The 14,983-nt window shown below is 33.1% G+C and overlaps 1 protein-coding gene across 1 annotated transcript in view; it reads right to left on the bottom strand.

The window, feature by feature from the left end:
- Positions 1 to 14,033, bottom strand: part of Neto (Neuropilin and tolloid-like) — a 91,108-nt gene extending 77,075 nt beyond the window's left edge. The window contains exon 1 of the mRNA XM_077446709.1: positions 13,819 to 14,033. The gene's annotated coding sequence lies outside the window, so the exon portion shown is untranslated. The remainder of the gene's footprint in view (positions 1 to 13,818) is intronic.
- Between the last annotated feature and the right edge of the window lie 950 nt (positions 14,034 to 14,983).

The following is a 14,983-nucleotide window of genomic DNA, read 5'->3' as shown; positions in this document are numbered from 1 at the left end:
TATATATATATATATATATATATATATATATATATATATATATATATATATATATATATATATATATATATATATATATATATATATATATATATATATATATATATATATATATATATATATATATATATATATATATATATATATATATATATATATATATATATATATATATATATATATATATATATATATATATATATATATATATATATATATATATATATATATATATATATATATATATATATATATATATATATATATATATATATATATATATATATATATATATATATATATATATATATATATATATATATATATATATATATATATATATATATATATATATATATATATATATATATATATATATATATATATATATATATATATATATATATATATATATATATATATATATATATATATATATATATATATATATATATATATATATATATATATATATATATATATATATATATATATATATATATATATATATATATATATATATATATATATATATATATATATATATATATATATATATATATATATATATATATATATATATTATATATATATATATATATATATATATATATATATATATATATATATATATATATATATATATATATATATATATATATATATATATATATATATATATATATATATATATATATATATATATATATATATATATATATATATATATATATATATATATATATATATATATATATATATATATATATATATATATATATATATATATATATATATATATATATATATATATATATATATATATATATATATATATATATATACGTTTCGTGGCTTGAAATCATAGGGGTGCTGCTTACGACCAGCGTCCGATAAAAATATCGTACATATATACATACATATGTAAGAGTACATATGTAGGTAATGCAACGGATGTGGAATAAGCAGTATCGCTGCCGAATGAGCAGCTCAATAGCGCGAATTGCGATTTAGAAGGCACCCGCATTAGTCGTTCACGTCTTCGGCGCTGCTTTCAGCTGCAGCGTCACCGAATACGATCTCAAGAGTCATATAATGACTTTTCATACATATACTCCATGGACCGCAAAACGCACGAACATCTCCATTCTTAAAGAGCTAGTATTTTCAGAAATACTCTCCATAACATGTAGAAACTGGAGTTTTTCCTACTTGGCCACATTATTAGAAAGAATTTGGAGAGTCTCGAGAAGCTGCTGGTCACCGGAACCCTAGAGGGAAAGCAAAAGAGAGGAGGTTCTCTTACGAAATAGTCTGATCAAATCAAATAACTGACTGGGATCGTCCCTTTACACTGCATTTAACTTGGCACGGAACCAGGTGTAGTGGTGGCGGATTGTCCACCAGATCTCAGATGACAAGAAATTACCACGACGCTCAGCATTTTTAATTTAATTACAAGCTTTTCATTAGCTTCACTCTGCTAGTTCAGTGACATTCCTGCCCGTCAAAAAATTGTGATCTGATTTTGAACCACTTCTACTCTTCAGGTCGCGTTGATATCTTACCGACATACGGAGGTTAGCTAACATTGAAGTAACCTAATTTCTTCAACATGAAATTAGAGGAGTTTAATCATGAACGAAACTATACGTATAAGTTGAATAGTCATAGTAATCACTTTTTTTACTTTCATTTTTATATGCACAGGTTGTAAATACCAAATTTCCAATCGAAATTATTTTAAACGCACTTTTTTCGTAATTTTTCTGGGGATACTGCAGATCTGCAACTCCTATGCACGTGCCGTCACTGCATATATTATACATACATATATGTAAGCTTCGTAATTACATGAGATAGAGGGAAAAAAAATAACTGTTATAACTGTTCAACTATTAAACTTGTGAGTTGGGCAGTAGGAAGGTGCGTTTGGATAGCTAGCTGTCATCCCGTCGATCTGACAGATGATTCCTGTCATTTTTAATGATTAAGTTCTTCTCTACATTGATGGTGTTACGGGGGAAGAGTAGGTGTTGACAAAAATCATAAACACAATTTTGATATGCTTATTAAATTTGTATTTCCGAAAGAAGCAGTTTGTGTAAACGAGATTTATGCAGACATATTTTGAGATGCATGATACAAGTCTGGAATTATAACACAAATTACTAGTGACAGTTTAATCACAAGTTATTAATTATGTATGTAATACTATTTAGGCAGTTTAATCGCAAGTGAGTAACAAAGGGCTGGTAGTAGTATATGTATATATGTATAATCTGCTGGTTGAGTTCAACCAATCACAGAACAGTTTGAACACATGTCTAAACCCGAATATATTTAGGGTTTATAATTAAATAACAATCTGGAGGATAAGTAATAAAGTTGGGGTTTTACATATGTGTGAAGTACATGGTTTAATCGATAATTATGTTAGGAGAGGCGTCAATAAGTAATGGTCATAAAACCATGGGAAAGATATAACACGGGCACGTGTAGTGATTAGTATTTGTACGGGTACGTATAAATGCCAATTAAAAAAAATATAATAATAACTTTAAAATTTCGAAGGAAACATATGTATGTTCGCAATAAAGCCTTGTGAGGGCTAAAATAACAATAACTTTTAAAATTGGAAAGAAACATATGTTCGTAATAAAACTATGTGAGGGCTAAAAAATAATATTAGTAGGAAAATAGAATTCATGATAATTGTAAATACATGTTGTCCAATAGGCATATATATATATATATATATATATATATATATATATATATATATATATATATATATATATATATATATATATACATGTTGTCCAATAGGCATATATATATATATATATATATATATATATATATATATATATATATATATATATATATATATATATATATATATATATATATATATATATATATATATTAGTAAAAATATATGTGGGATCGAGAGCTTGGGAGATCATTCACATAACAAGAGCTAGCCCTCTTACATAGGTCGGTAAAATGTCAAAGCGATCAGAAGAGTGCAAGTGGAATTAGGAATTCACCTACATAACTTAACAAATGAAAGTACATAGATATGTAATTAAAATCTTGTAAAATATCAACTTTATTCTGAATAAAAGCATATTGTAATCATGTCTGTCGTGTATTTGAGAAAGTTTACTTCTAGTGTTTTTACTTTTAGTATTTTATTATCAAAGCAAAGGTATCTTTTGTGAACATCCGAAACGGTTGGAAATCCTCTCTAATCCTATTAGTCCAATAAAAAACTTTCTGTATCGTCCTCTCTTTTGTAGAGATATGATAAACATTCCCGTTTTAAATCCTCGCAAAAACTTCCCGGCTCCGATATTGAGGATCATGCCGCGATAAAAACGTCTTTTGTCCCCGAATCCCCAACGGTGCGCTTTCCAGATTTTTATTTCATAATTTTGCCGAGTATTTCGAAACTTACATACATACATATATATGTAAGTTTAATAAATACGAAATTGAAACAAACGCAGAAACTATCTAACGTATCGAATGCCTGCCTATAAATTTCCTCATTATAGAGGATTCATTAAAATCAACCAACATAGACTCTAGCTGACTACAGTCTATTTATTGGAGAATTTAACACCATAATAATTGCGCTGCTATACAATTTCATTGCTGAATAGTCAAATACCGAGGTTGTGCATAATTGAATTGCGCGAAGCGCTTCTCTCTCAAAAACACCGTAAAATTTAATTGGGGAGTATATGTACATATGTATGTATGTAGTAGATACACGCATGTAACTTATAACGCCATCGCCAGATTGTCTGTCGGTAATGTGTCAGTCAGTTGGTCAGGGCAAGTGACTTGCGACACGAAAGGTGTCAGGGTCGCATCCGCAAATAGACCCCGACATCGACGGTCGCTGCTCGCATGTTAAAATAGAGCAGACCGCCAATTATTATCGTCGTCTGATATGCATCGACTGTCCGACCCCGTCTTAGAAAAATATTCTTTGCAATGCATGTCAAAATGTCTGGATATTTGTTCAACTGTTCTCTCTTTCATTGACATTAAAGTTGTATCTAAGAATTAAAAATTAATTTAATTGAAAAATAACATCGTACCAAATAATTAATGAAACAGGAAAACTGAAATCTTTTAATTGATCCGCTAATGTGGTTGCTTCATGAGCTACAAAGCATCATGAACGTCAACAATTTGATAACAAACTGCTTTGACACTTGCTATATTCGCTTCCCATCGTGTCAGATTATAAGGAATTATTCAAGGAATATAATTGCACGTGAATCAGTTAGAATCTTCCAGCGATATATTGAAGCTGAACATAGTGTAAGCATGTTAACAGTTTAGAAAGTTTCTAAAGGCGCCTTTCGCCCTTTAATCTAAAGTTTTGTAGGGCCTTTGGCGTTCTAATTTTAAATTCATGCGCATCAAGTGGCGCCCTTCGGCACCGCCCGACCCAGTCCCACTAAAATCGGCACTGCTCATCCCCATACTGCCTCCTCATTCTATCCCCTCACGCTCACCTGGTCATCCACATACAAATGGGCATGTGTATGTGTGTTTTTGTCATGGTTCTCTATCGTTTTTATGAACTTCTGATAATTGTAATATTTATTTTTGGAAATCTACATACTCGTCCATGGTAAAAACGGGTCGGTGATTATTCCGCACAAAGCGATCCCGTACACATCATTAAAGTCTCGATCGCGGAACATCTGTCACCCCAAAAATTCCATCCATCGAAAATCACCGCGCGAGCTTGAGTGCCAGATATTCCATATTCGCGATTTTTGTGGCAACGACTGTCGTGTCGTGATCGCAATATGCAAAATAAGCCTTCCTTTTTTTAAACATATTATTCCCTATTTCCATTTGATCTGTCATCACAACAAACCGATTAAAGCGATAAAAAGTATACATTTGAGAAGATCCAGAATCATATGGAGAACTAGAAAAAATTTTGGAATAAAGACTTTTCGGTCAATGACAAGTCCTATGAGGATAATTTATACATACATACATATGTACGATTTTTAAAACCAAAATTTTAAATATTTTGATATCCCCCCCGTCCTTGCTGATTTATTCTATAGCGCTAGTTTTCAAATATTTTAATAGAACATTCGAAATATAATTGTAATACACCCTATATTTTGAAACGTGTATTGTAGTCGCAGACATTAATTAATTTTAGCCAACGATTAATTAAATACACATTCAGTTGTATAATTTATAATTAAAGGGTTCCATGAAATTCTTCTTTTTTTGTTACGATTAGTTTCTCGTTTAATTTAATGCACGTAGCCCGACTGATTATTAATTGCGGAATTGTCCGGCCGACACTGTAAGGGTTTTCGGTCATGAAAGTGTTATTTTATAAGTGAAACGAGGGGATCACTTTGCGCACGGGGCGAGTTAATTTCACACCGGCCTCTTGGCCTAAACAAGCACGACCTTGCATAAACATTGCATAAATTTCAGCACTAAAGGGTTAAAAGCTAGCCTTTTGTTGTGTCTATATACCGATGCGTAAGTATTGTTCGCATCATCGTGTATGCTTTGCGAAACAGTATCAGCGCGCACTTAATCCGAAATACCAACTTTATTTATAACCGAGAAAACAATAACGATACGTTAATTAAGAATTTTCACTGTTTTCACACGACATTTTAGTCTGTAAGTCGGTGGACGTTAAGGGAGACAATCGCGTATCGCTTTGGCCAAACAGGTAGTCAATCTCAGATTTCTTGGCAACGGTTGTATGGGGTTTTACGATTTTTGGTCCGGTTCCCACACCGGATGGGCATTTTTCCCGCCGTTGTCAAGATTTATGACGATTTTGGAACGCCAATGGGAGGGCCCACTTTCCTGTGTAAAGACTGCCCCTCTTTATTCCCTTTTGCCATCAACCTAAAACTACCTAGGTATATTGAACCTACATTTACTATAGTCGACCCAAGAAATGTAATCAACGAATAATATACCTACATACATACATTATGAAGCTTCCTCATTAACAAATTTTCACAACGTACAGTTTTCCCCCATTCTTGTTTGTCTTATGCATCTTTCATATAAAATCTTTTCCGATTGGATAATTCAATATACACATTATACACATAAAAATGATTTCCCAATCACCGGACTAAGTACATCACTAGTCGCCACCCGGGCTATTTTCGGGCATAGTTCATTTTTCCAGTATTATCCTATTGGCCTATTTTTTCTATATATGCAATTAACAGGGGTTTTCCATATAAAATATAATATATGTATTTTAATAAAATACATAAACAAATACTATATCATATATATAACGACGGTAATCTGTGTGTGTGTGTGTGTGTGTGTGTGTGTGTGTGTGGGTGTGTGTGTGTGTGTGTGTGTGTCCTAACTCTCGCCGAACATAATGAACGAATCGATAAAAATCGATTTATTCATTTTTCGACGAGACGACTTTGTCGCGACTCGAACCGATCACCCCAAATAGCCTGAATATGGGTCTAAATGAGCTAATCGTCTCGGACATCGTGCCAAATCCAATTTTTCATTTCGCCTTTTTTTTTTAAACATTAATTGAAATATTCCTTCTCGCCATATAAAAATACATAATTTTAATAATTTCATTTATCGAAGTTTTGAACCATTTTTTTTTCTTTTCATATAAAACAATTAAATATATATTTTTAATTGAAATTATTGAAATTGAAATTAATTTATATTTTAGCGATATTTGAAAAAATAAAATCAATTCCAGGACGCCGACTCGAACCTACCCCCATCGCGCCCAGATCAATATACACTGACCAGTACACCATGATACGGATATAAAGGCTGCTCTAAATAACGTTAATATTCAATAATCGTACAGAACGTATGGACAACCAATCAAAACGGAGTCATATCTTCGGTAGTTGTCGGAACAAGTCGGAATTAGTCGGGTGTCATGGATCGAGTGAATCGATTTCGATTTGCAGTATCGCTCGGGGCGATAGCTAATAATAATAGAAAAAAATAGGTCTTTAAATAAATAATTGAAAACTCTCTATGGGAGTCTGCGTATTTTTAAGAATTGAAAATTATTACAAATAAAGAATTGAAAACTATCTATGAGAGTCTACGAAAATAACGGTTCCGGTTCCGGATTTTTTTTTTAGTTTTATACGAGTATATAATAATTTTATACCCATGCGATGATGTTTCATCGGGCTATTCACTAGTATTGTAATAAAATGAATCGATTACAGTGTAAATATTTTAGATAAAATCGTTTCCTTTTTACAAGTCTCATATTAGGTTGCTTTCGCTTTTTCGTCTAGACGAAATTTCTCTCTTTTTCGGGGAGGTACATATGTATATACATATGTAAATACCAACTTTTATTTAGGCTTGCACTCATATTTAACGATATTGGTCCGTCCATCCGTAATAAACATTATTTCCTGTTTTTAACTATTCGTCAGCTTTGAAAGTAATATTTTTAAATAAAATGAACATCGTGATGAACAGAAAAAAAGTATTTAGTTAACAGTAATTGCATACAATTATAGGTGTTTAAACAATTAAAATCTGACAAAACGAGTGGGTGGCGGAAAGTCAAACATATGAGCCTACTGACCACTAAACGTCAAGGTCTCCAAAATTTTCGCAATCTTAGACGTATTTATTACGATTATTTTTCACCACTGAACTATCAGAATCGATTTAAGTTTCTATCGTTGACCAAACCGCGCAAAATGGTAAAGTTTCAAAACGATTGGAAGAATGTAGAACCAATGTATCCTACAATATCAGACCAATGAGCGAATTGAAATATACATACATAGAAGAGCCTTGTAAAAATATTTTCAATTAACGGGCATGGCAGGTAATAATATACCATAAGTATTCATTGCAGTTATTTCTATTCAAAATATGCCAGAACAATATCAGTTTCTTGACTGGTATTATTAGTCGAAAAAAAAGGTTCACGCCCTGAACCAAAAAAAAGATTCACAAATGTAAACTACGCCTGAAAATAGCCCACGTGGCAACCGCTAAAGTACATACATATATATGCTAATATGGAGGAAAATAAAATTGAGGTGGAGCACTTTCTTATTCAGCTCAAATCCTCGAACGTCGAAGCAAGGTGTCTATCAGATCGGCCTCTTTATCGCGAATTTTTTCGTAGCCACTGAAGGACCAGTCCTCACCTTCAGACGAGAAACTCCCTCCCCCCCCCCCCCCCCGTACTCCCCCGTTCCATCTATCGAAGCTCTCAAATCCCAGATTGTATCAACCGCCCCATCTTCGAGCTATCCGTATAATATAGGTGGCTCTGGGCGCCATAATCGGCTCACATCTCATTTTTGGAGAAGTCCTTCACTACCACTGCTACAGTTCACTTTATTGACTTCCACGTCCACTCGACTTGACGTCTGTTTGCTCTCCCAAGATTTTTCCTCTCCAAAATTATTATTATTCTTACGCTGCTCCTGTCGCACCTTCCTAAAGTGCGAGCATCGTTCTGTAATTCGATCATGCAAATACGCCAAATGGATCTTTTGTCTTCCTTCCAGCAGATTCGCCATCTAATTTTTTTGTCCCTTTATAGAACCTGCAAAATAAAACCCGGCGAGAAAGACCCCAATATGCAATAACCCTCCCAGCCGAGCCATGCGTCGTAATTAGACCCATATTTTAAGAACAAACAACGACCAAATAGTCGGTCGAACCACTGGAATGCTTCGCCGAAATTTATCGTCTTAATTAAACCTTTGGTGCAATATCAACCATAATTGATATTTAAGAATATCATCTTCATGATATGTAATACATATGTATACATATATAAGATAGATAATTTAAGACATCCGATTTTTATTCAAAGATAATTTTGTACGCGACTTACATATGTATACATATATTATATTGTGACGTGCAAATGAAATAAAGCAATCGTCACACAAGTTTTTTTATCAACTGAATCTACGGAACTATTGCTTGTATGTATACAACAGATTCTCGATCTGACCTGACCCAAATAAATGACGATTCACGTGTTTGCCAAAAAAATAAAGTAAAAAAAGTAAAAAGAAAACCACGGCAGCTCCTTTCTTCTCTGCCATTTCTATCCTTTGTTGGTCGAAATTTGCATGCATTTCAATATATCCCATCGTCGGGTCGAAGCACAAAGCCTATATCCGAAATCCCTTATCATAAATTCACTTCTCGATATGAATATATTATACGCACGCACGCGTGTGTGTGACGTTTACATCAATTCGAGTCGTTCGTCACAGTGCAGCATATAAACGCGTATAAAGCACGTGGCACAAGCCATGGCATTTCGTGAAATTAAGTTTAAAACCAACAAAATTGTCAAATTATAGAATATTAGCCATGTATTTGGTGCAAATTCAACGAATATGCGGAAATGCGTAATTTAAATACAGTTGCTTTTATTTCGCAACAGAGAATCGTCTTATTTTATTTAGTCACATCACGTAAAAAATACAATTATTCTCACGTAGAACTAGGATAATTTTAATTATATCGCACGTCCGTCAGTATTATTTATTTGGTCGAATTAAGTCCGAAAACTTTACGAAAGCGCGTTTCGTACGTGATCAAACTTATTCGCTACCGAATTAAAAGTAAATATTACTATACAATTACTTTAGATGTGAGCATACCCACAGATACATATGTACATATATACAACAAAATACGGAATAATTTCAAGTGATGCATATAAAAGCTACATAAATATGAGAAAAATGTGATTCGTTTCCCCGTCTCGAGGAGTATTACCGAAATTTCATATTTACTAGAGACAAAATGTATACAAAAAAATATGTACATACATAAATTGGATCGTTCCGCTTCGTATGCCGGAATCTCATCAAACACGTTTAGATGTGTTTCGAATGAACGTATCCGATTCTACATCGTCGTCATTCCGATTGCTTCCGGTGGGCAAACGAGACGACGGATTTTAATACGATTACGCGCCGAATAAAATTTCCCCGAAAGGAAAATCCGTGCAAATTGAACGAACACGCTCGCGTAGAAAAGCTTAAGTGACATAATCGAGTTGTCGACAACGGAGATACGACAATGACGAAATTTATTAAATTGATGGCACGTCGTGTGACAAAATTACACAACGCATTTCATAGACATTTAAAATCTGACAGAAACGTGGATATGGGTATATATGTATGTATGTACTACGTATGTATATACATACATACATACATGTCCCAACTATCATACATACATATGTACATATCAAGACCAGTGGTTCTCATGAGCGGTCACCGGCAGATTTTGCTGCAGCCGCCAACGCTTTATAGAATTATATTTCACAGTTTTATTTGTTTAACGAAGACTGTAAAAATAAAATATTTCGTATGCCAAATTGAGCATCAAGAAAAAAATTATATGTATATCGAAAATGTGGCATTAACAGTGAGAAAAGTATTAAATGCAATTAATATCAGTACTTAAATTGTCGAGCTTGCTGAAGTCTATATGTGAAATCAACAAAGAAACACATAATATGAGCCGTTTTATTTGAAAGTGGCGGGTGTCCAATTTTCACAAATTTTTATCACTTCTTTTAATTCGATATGTCCAGAATCTCGAAAAGCAGAATAAACGTATTACAGTATTTTTAAAGACTGTTAAATGAAAAGAAGAAAAGTGGACAAATGCCACTTTTATTTATAACGGCTCATGTATTACTCAATAACAAACAGATTAGATGGAAAATAAGTGAAAAGCTTCAAAGTGATTATATAAAAAATCGGTCTCCGTGACGAGACAGAATGTTAAATTACAGAAAACGCAAATATCGGAAGGCAAAGATCGAAAATCGAAAGATCTTAAGTCGAAAATCGAAAGATCTTAAGTCGAAAGATCAAAAAAAATTAATGTGCGCGCGCAGAATACGGGAGGAAAAGCATGTTCCTCTTGTTCCTGTTGTATCCTGCTCGCGCAAATTAAGTGAGTATGTACCGTTTACCATGCACCATTTTTTTTTTGATCTTTCGATTTAAGATCTTTCGATTTTCGATCTTTGCCTTCCGATATTTGTGTTTTCTGTAATTTAACATTCTGTCTCGTCACGTAGACCCATAAAAAATATATGTATATAAAAAAAATGTTTTTTAAAAACTAACCTCTCCTATATTTTATTTATATAATTAAGACTATATGCAAATGTATAAAAAACCTAATTAAGAAATCACCAATTCTCTCCGTAAACTTTGATCATGAGTATGGCATGGTGCTCAATCTGCCATAGCGAGAGGGGGGCGAAAAGGGAAAAAACGATCAGAACAGTGTGAACAAATGGGACAGTGTGGACGATAGACGTCATTGTGAAGGAAGATGCAATATTTTCAAACGTGCCTATTACGATTATTTTTCACCATGGTAGTGGCGGCCGTCATTTCCACTTACATTGATGACCAAACCGAGCAAAATGGTAAAATTTTAAAACGATCGGATAAGAACACAAACTTCGTCAGACGAAAAAAACGATTCTGAACTCAGAAGAGTAAAATTAGTAAAAAGGTCAATTTTATTCTAAGGATTTTTGTCGCGTATTAGTTCGATTTATAAGCAACTACAAAAAGCATTTTAGCAATAATAGAAACCATGTTCATCATAAACAAATTAAAAAAAAAAAAGTTAAATGGCTTGTGTTAGAAGTTAATAAGTGAAACGTAAAGGAGGTATGTAAAAAATGCCAATTTTTCTATTTTATTTTGATTTGGGGCTTCCTAGATAATATTACAAACATAAGTTCTAAATTAAAATTACAACCTAAAATAATAGTGTCTTCAATCTCTAAATATAGAACTTGATAAAAGGTTCTAAGAATTGATTTTTTTGAACTGTCTTTTGTATCTTCCCCATTTCAGATGATGAAAAATTCAAACGAGGACTACAAACGAGATTAACTTCTTTTTCAGTATTCAATTAAATTAATTGGGCCAACGGTAAATATACGTTGTTGAATATGATTCAGGTCCAAGTAGGTATATAAAGTCGGTGAAAATTTTTGTTCGAATCTACATACATATACCTTGAGCATGAATCAAGACAATTCAAAGAATTGATAACTTTCAAAGAATTCAAAACAATTCAAAGAATTGCTTCATTAATTTTGCCAAATTACCAAAATGCCTTTTATTAAACGATCTTATAAATTAATCCACCTTTTTATTAAATAAAATTAAGCTTTAATTTTTTTTATCACAACAAAGGCGAAATTTGGTACGGCCACAAGATATTTCCATCGGACCACCGATGTCAATTTTGCGGCGACAATAAAATTTCCCGAGAGAACCACCGATCTAGACTGTCGTAGAGTGATTTGACTTGAAACCATATTTTTTTCCTGATTGACTTTATTTATATTTGTCGTAATAAATTTAAAGTTTTACCCACGACATTTCTCTATGGTCCGGTCTACAGAGCTCATTCACGCAAGGGATAAGGTATGTATGTATGTATGTGCGAATCAGCTTGGTTTGGCGGTACGCCATCGGAAGACCCAGTAGTTTTTGTTTACTCGCCAAAAAATTCGACTAACTTCGTATCCATACATACTACCTTTCACTAAGGTAAAAGTCCTCCTTTAGTGCGAACAAACTCTAAAATAATGAATTCACTAAAGAGCGCGAGAAATTGTTCAAATCATTCCAAATGGCAAATTTACATTTAATATACCTATAGAAACATACATATACGCCACTCAAATTGAATCACCATAAATCTACGTCCATACTAGTAGTGTTTTTGGTTTGCATTATATGTTTAGTGATATTTATAGTTAAAAAAGGCATATTTTTTTTTAATAAGATGCAGTTGTGCTGTTTACCCTTACACACAAAAGATAAACTGATAAAAAGCGCTGCTCGTATATAAAGCTTCAAAAATATTGTACTTTAGAAAAATAGGATTAATAGAAATTAATTGATTTGTATGTACAATTAATTGTTGCTTTACAAATTGATTCGATTTGGAAGTAGTACATAGGTACATACATATGTACATATGTATGTATTGCGATATATTTCAGTTATATTTTGAATAAAATATAAACAATTTACTTTGTAATTCTCGAAATAATAATCTTTAATTAACGAGATTGCGGACGCAAATACCCGGATAAAGGCTCCCCGAGACACTTTCGTATTACTTCAGAATTTTCCCATCGAAGCTTTTCGTCAGTTAAAAAGTGGTGCGAGAGAGACAACAGCTCCACAGGTGACGAAGTTCGATTCGTACCCTTACCCGAATTTCCGGAAAGTGAAATTAAAAAAGTTTTCCCAGTACAGATTCCCTCCGCGAAAATTTTCCACCGTGAAGAGTGACTTTTTCCGCGCGGAAAATTAAAACAATACGACACGTGTCACCGCCAGACGAAATGGCCGATAATGGAAAGCCACATTGATAAAATCAATTCCTGATTTTTTTCTTATACATGAAAGTTATTCTTTATCACTAAATATTTTCCAATCAATTGTAACAAAAAATATAATAAACATTAAAAAGAGATTTAAATAAAAACTGAATTAAATTTACTAGTGTAAACAACCGACTTTTGGCGCGACTGTATGAAATGAAAATATTTCTATAAGCTGCAATAAGAAGAGAAATTTAAATTGTTTCGTCTTTAAATAAACAGCGGCGAAAAAAAGTCGGAAAATTCACGGAAATCCGCACAGTCCGCGCAATGAACCCCGTCGGAATTCACGTAACGTTGATAACAATAAATCATATCGAAATATTTATATAACTCACGTGCGTGTGTGTCGAAGTACCAACGAACGAATACAATACTTAGCACAGTGGCGTGGCGTGTGATTGCACGAGTCGCAAGAGGGAAACGGTTTACACCGGAAGTGGGGTTTTCCGCGAAAGCGCGAACACCGGAAGTGGGCCGGGCGCGTCCGGCCGAACAGGGCCGGCGCCGGGCCCGAACTGGCGCCACAACTGAACGCCGAACCGAACCCATCGTCTATATACGTATTCGGTCATCGTCGGTTCATCTCGGCGTGCTTCGGGAAACGCAGCGGCGTCCCGTGTCCAGGAATTCCCATTTTAAAAACGTCTTCCCAACGGGCATACCAAAATCACGATTTCATATATTATGTACACATGTGTGTATTTTGATTTGCATTTATTTTTTCTACGGTTAGAGCAATCACTATTTATTATGTTGCATTATATTATAAATAGTGACCTGGTGCACGGAAATTCGTGCTTGTGGAAAAAAAAAATTGATTAAATATTTATTATTAACTAGCTGAACACGGCATGCGTTGCAATGTCAGAATAAGGCATGCAATTTCCCGTTCCCGTTTCAAGTGATGGTTGGAGCTCTACTATCGTCTCTTCAACGCCGTGTCATCATAAACCAACTGGTAACGTGGTTACCAACGAACACATTTCCTTGACTACACAATGGTGAATTCTATACTACAAATCTTAATTACGAATATTATTATTAAGAGGTTTTTTCACAGTAAGTTTCACGGACATGCATACAACAAATCTTGAAAGTTCCATCGTAATCGGTTAGTTGGTTTAGGAGCCTATACGAGACAGACAGACAGACAGGCAAACAGACATTCAATTTTATATATATAGATTAAATATTTAAAATATTTCTCAATTATTTCGCAAAGCTCCACAATATCTAAAACACGCTCTGACATCAAGCATAAAAAAGTATTATTCAAGGTTGCGAGGTCAATGATCGGGGTTTGTTTATACATAATTGTGGGTATTGGGTTTTGTAAATTAAACATACATTTTTGCATACGTCACGCGATGTAAAAATACAAACTTTTCATATTATCCAATTCCGATTCCAATTTCGACTTCAATGTTGACTTCGGGTTTTATAATTTTATTATTATTTTTTATTGCATAATTTAATTGGTATAACCGATTCCAGATTTCT

The sequence above is a fragment of the Arctopsyche grandis genome, chromosome 3 (genome assembly GCF_051622035.1).
Source record: "Arctopsyche grandis isolate Sample6627 chromosome 3, ASM5162203v2, whole genome shotgun sequence".
NCBI lineage: Eukaryota > Metazoa > Arthropoda > Insecta > Trichoptera > Hydropsychidae > Arctopsyche > Arctopsyche grandis.
This window is presented reverse-complemented; position numbering and strand designations above follow the sequence as displayed.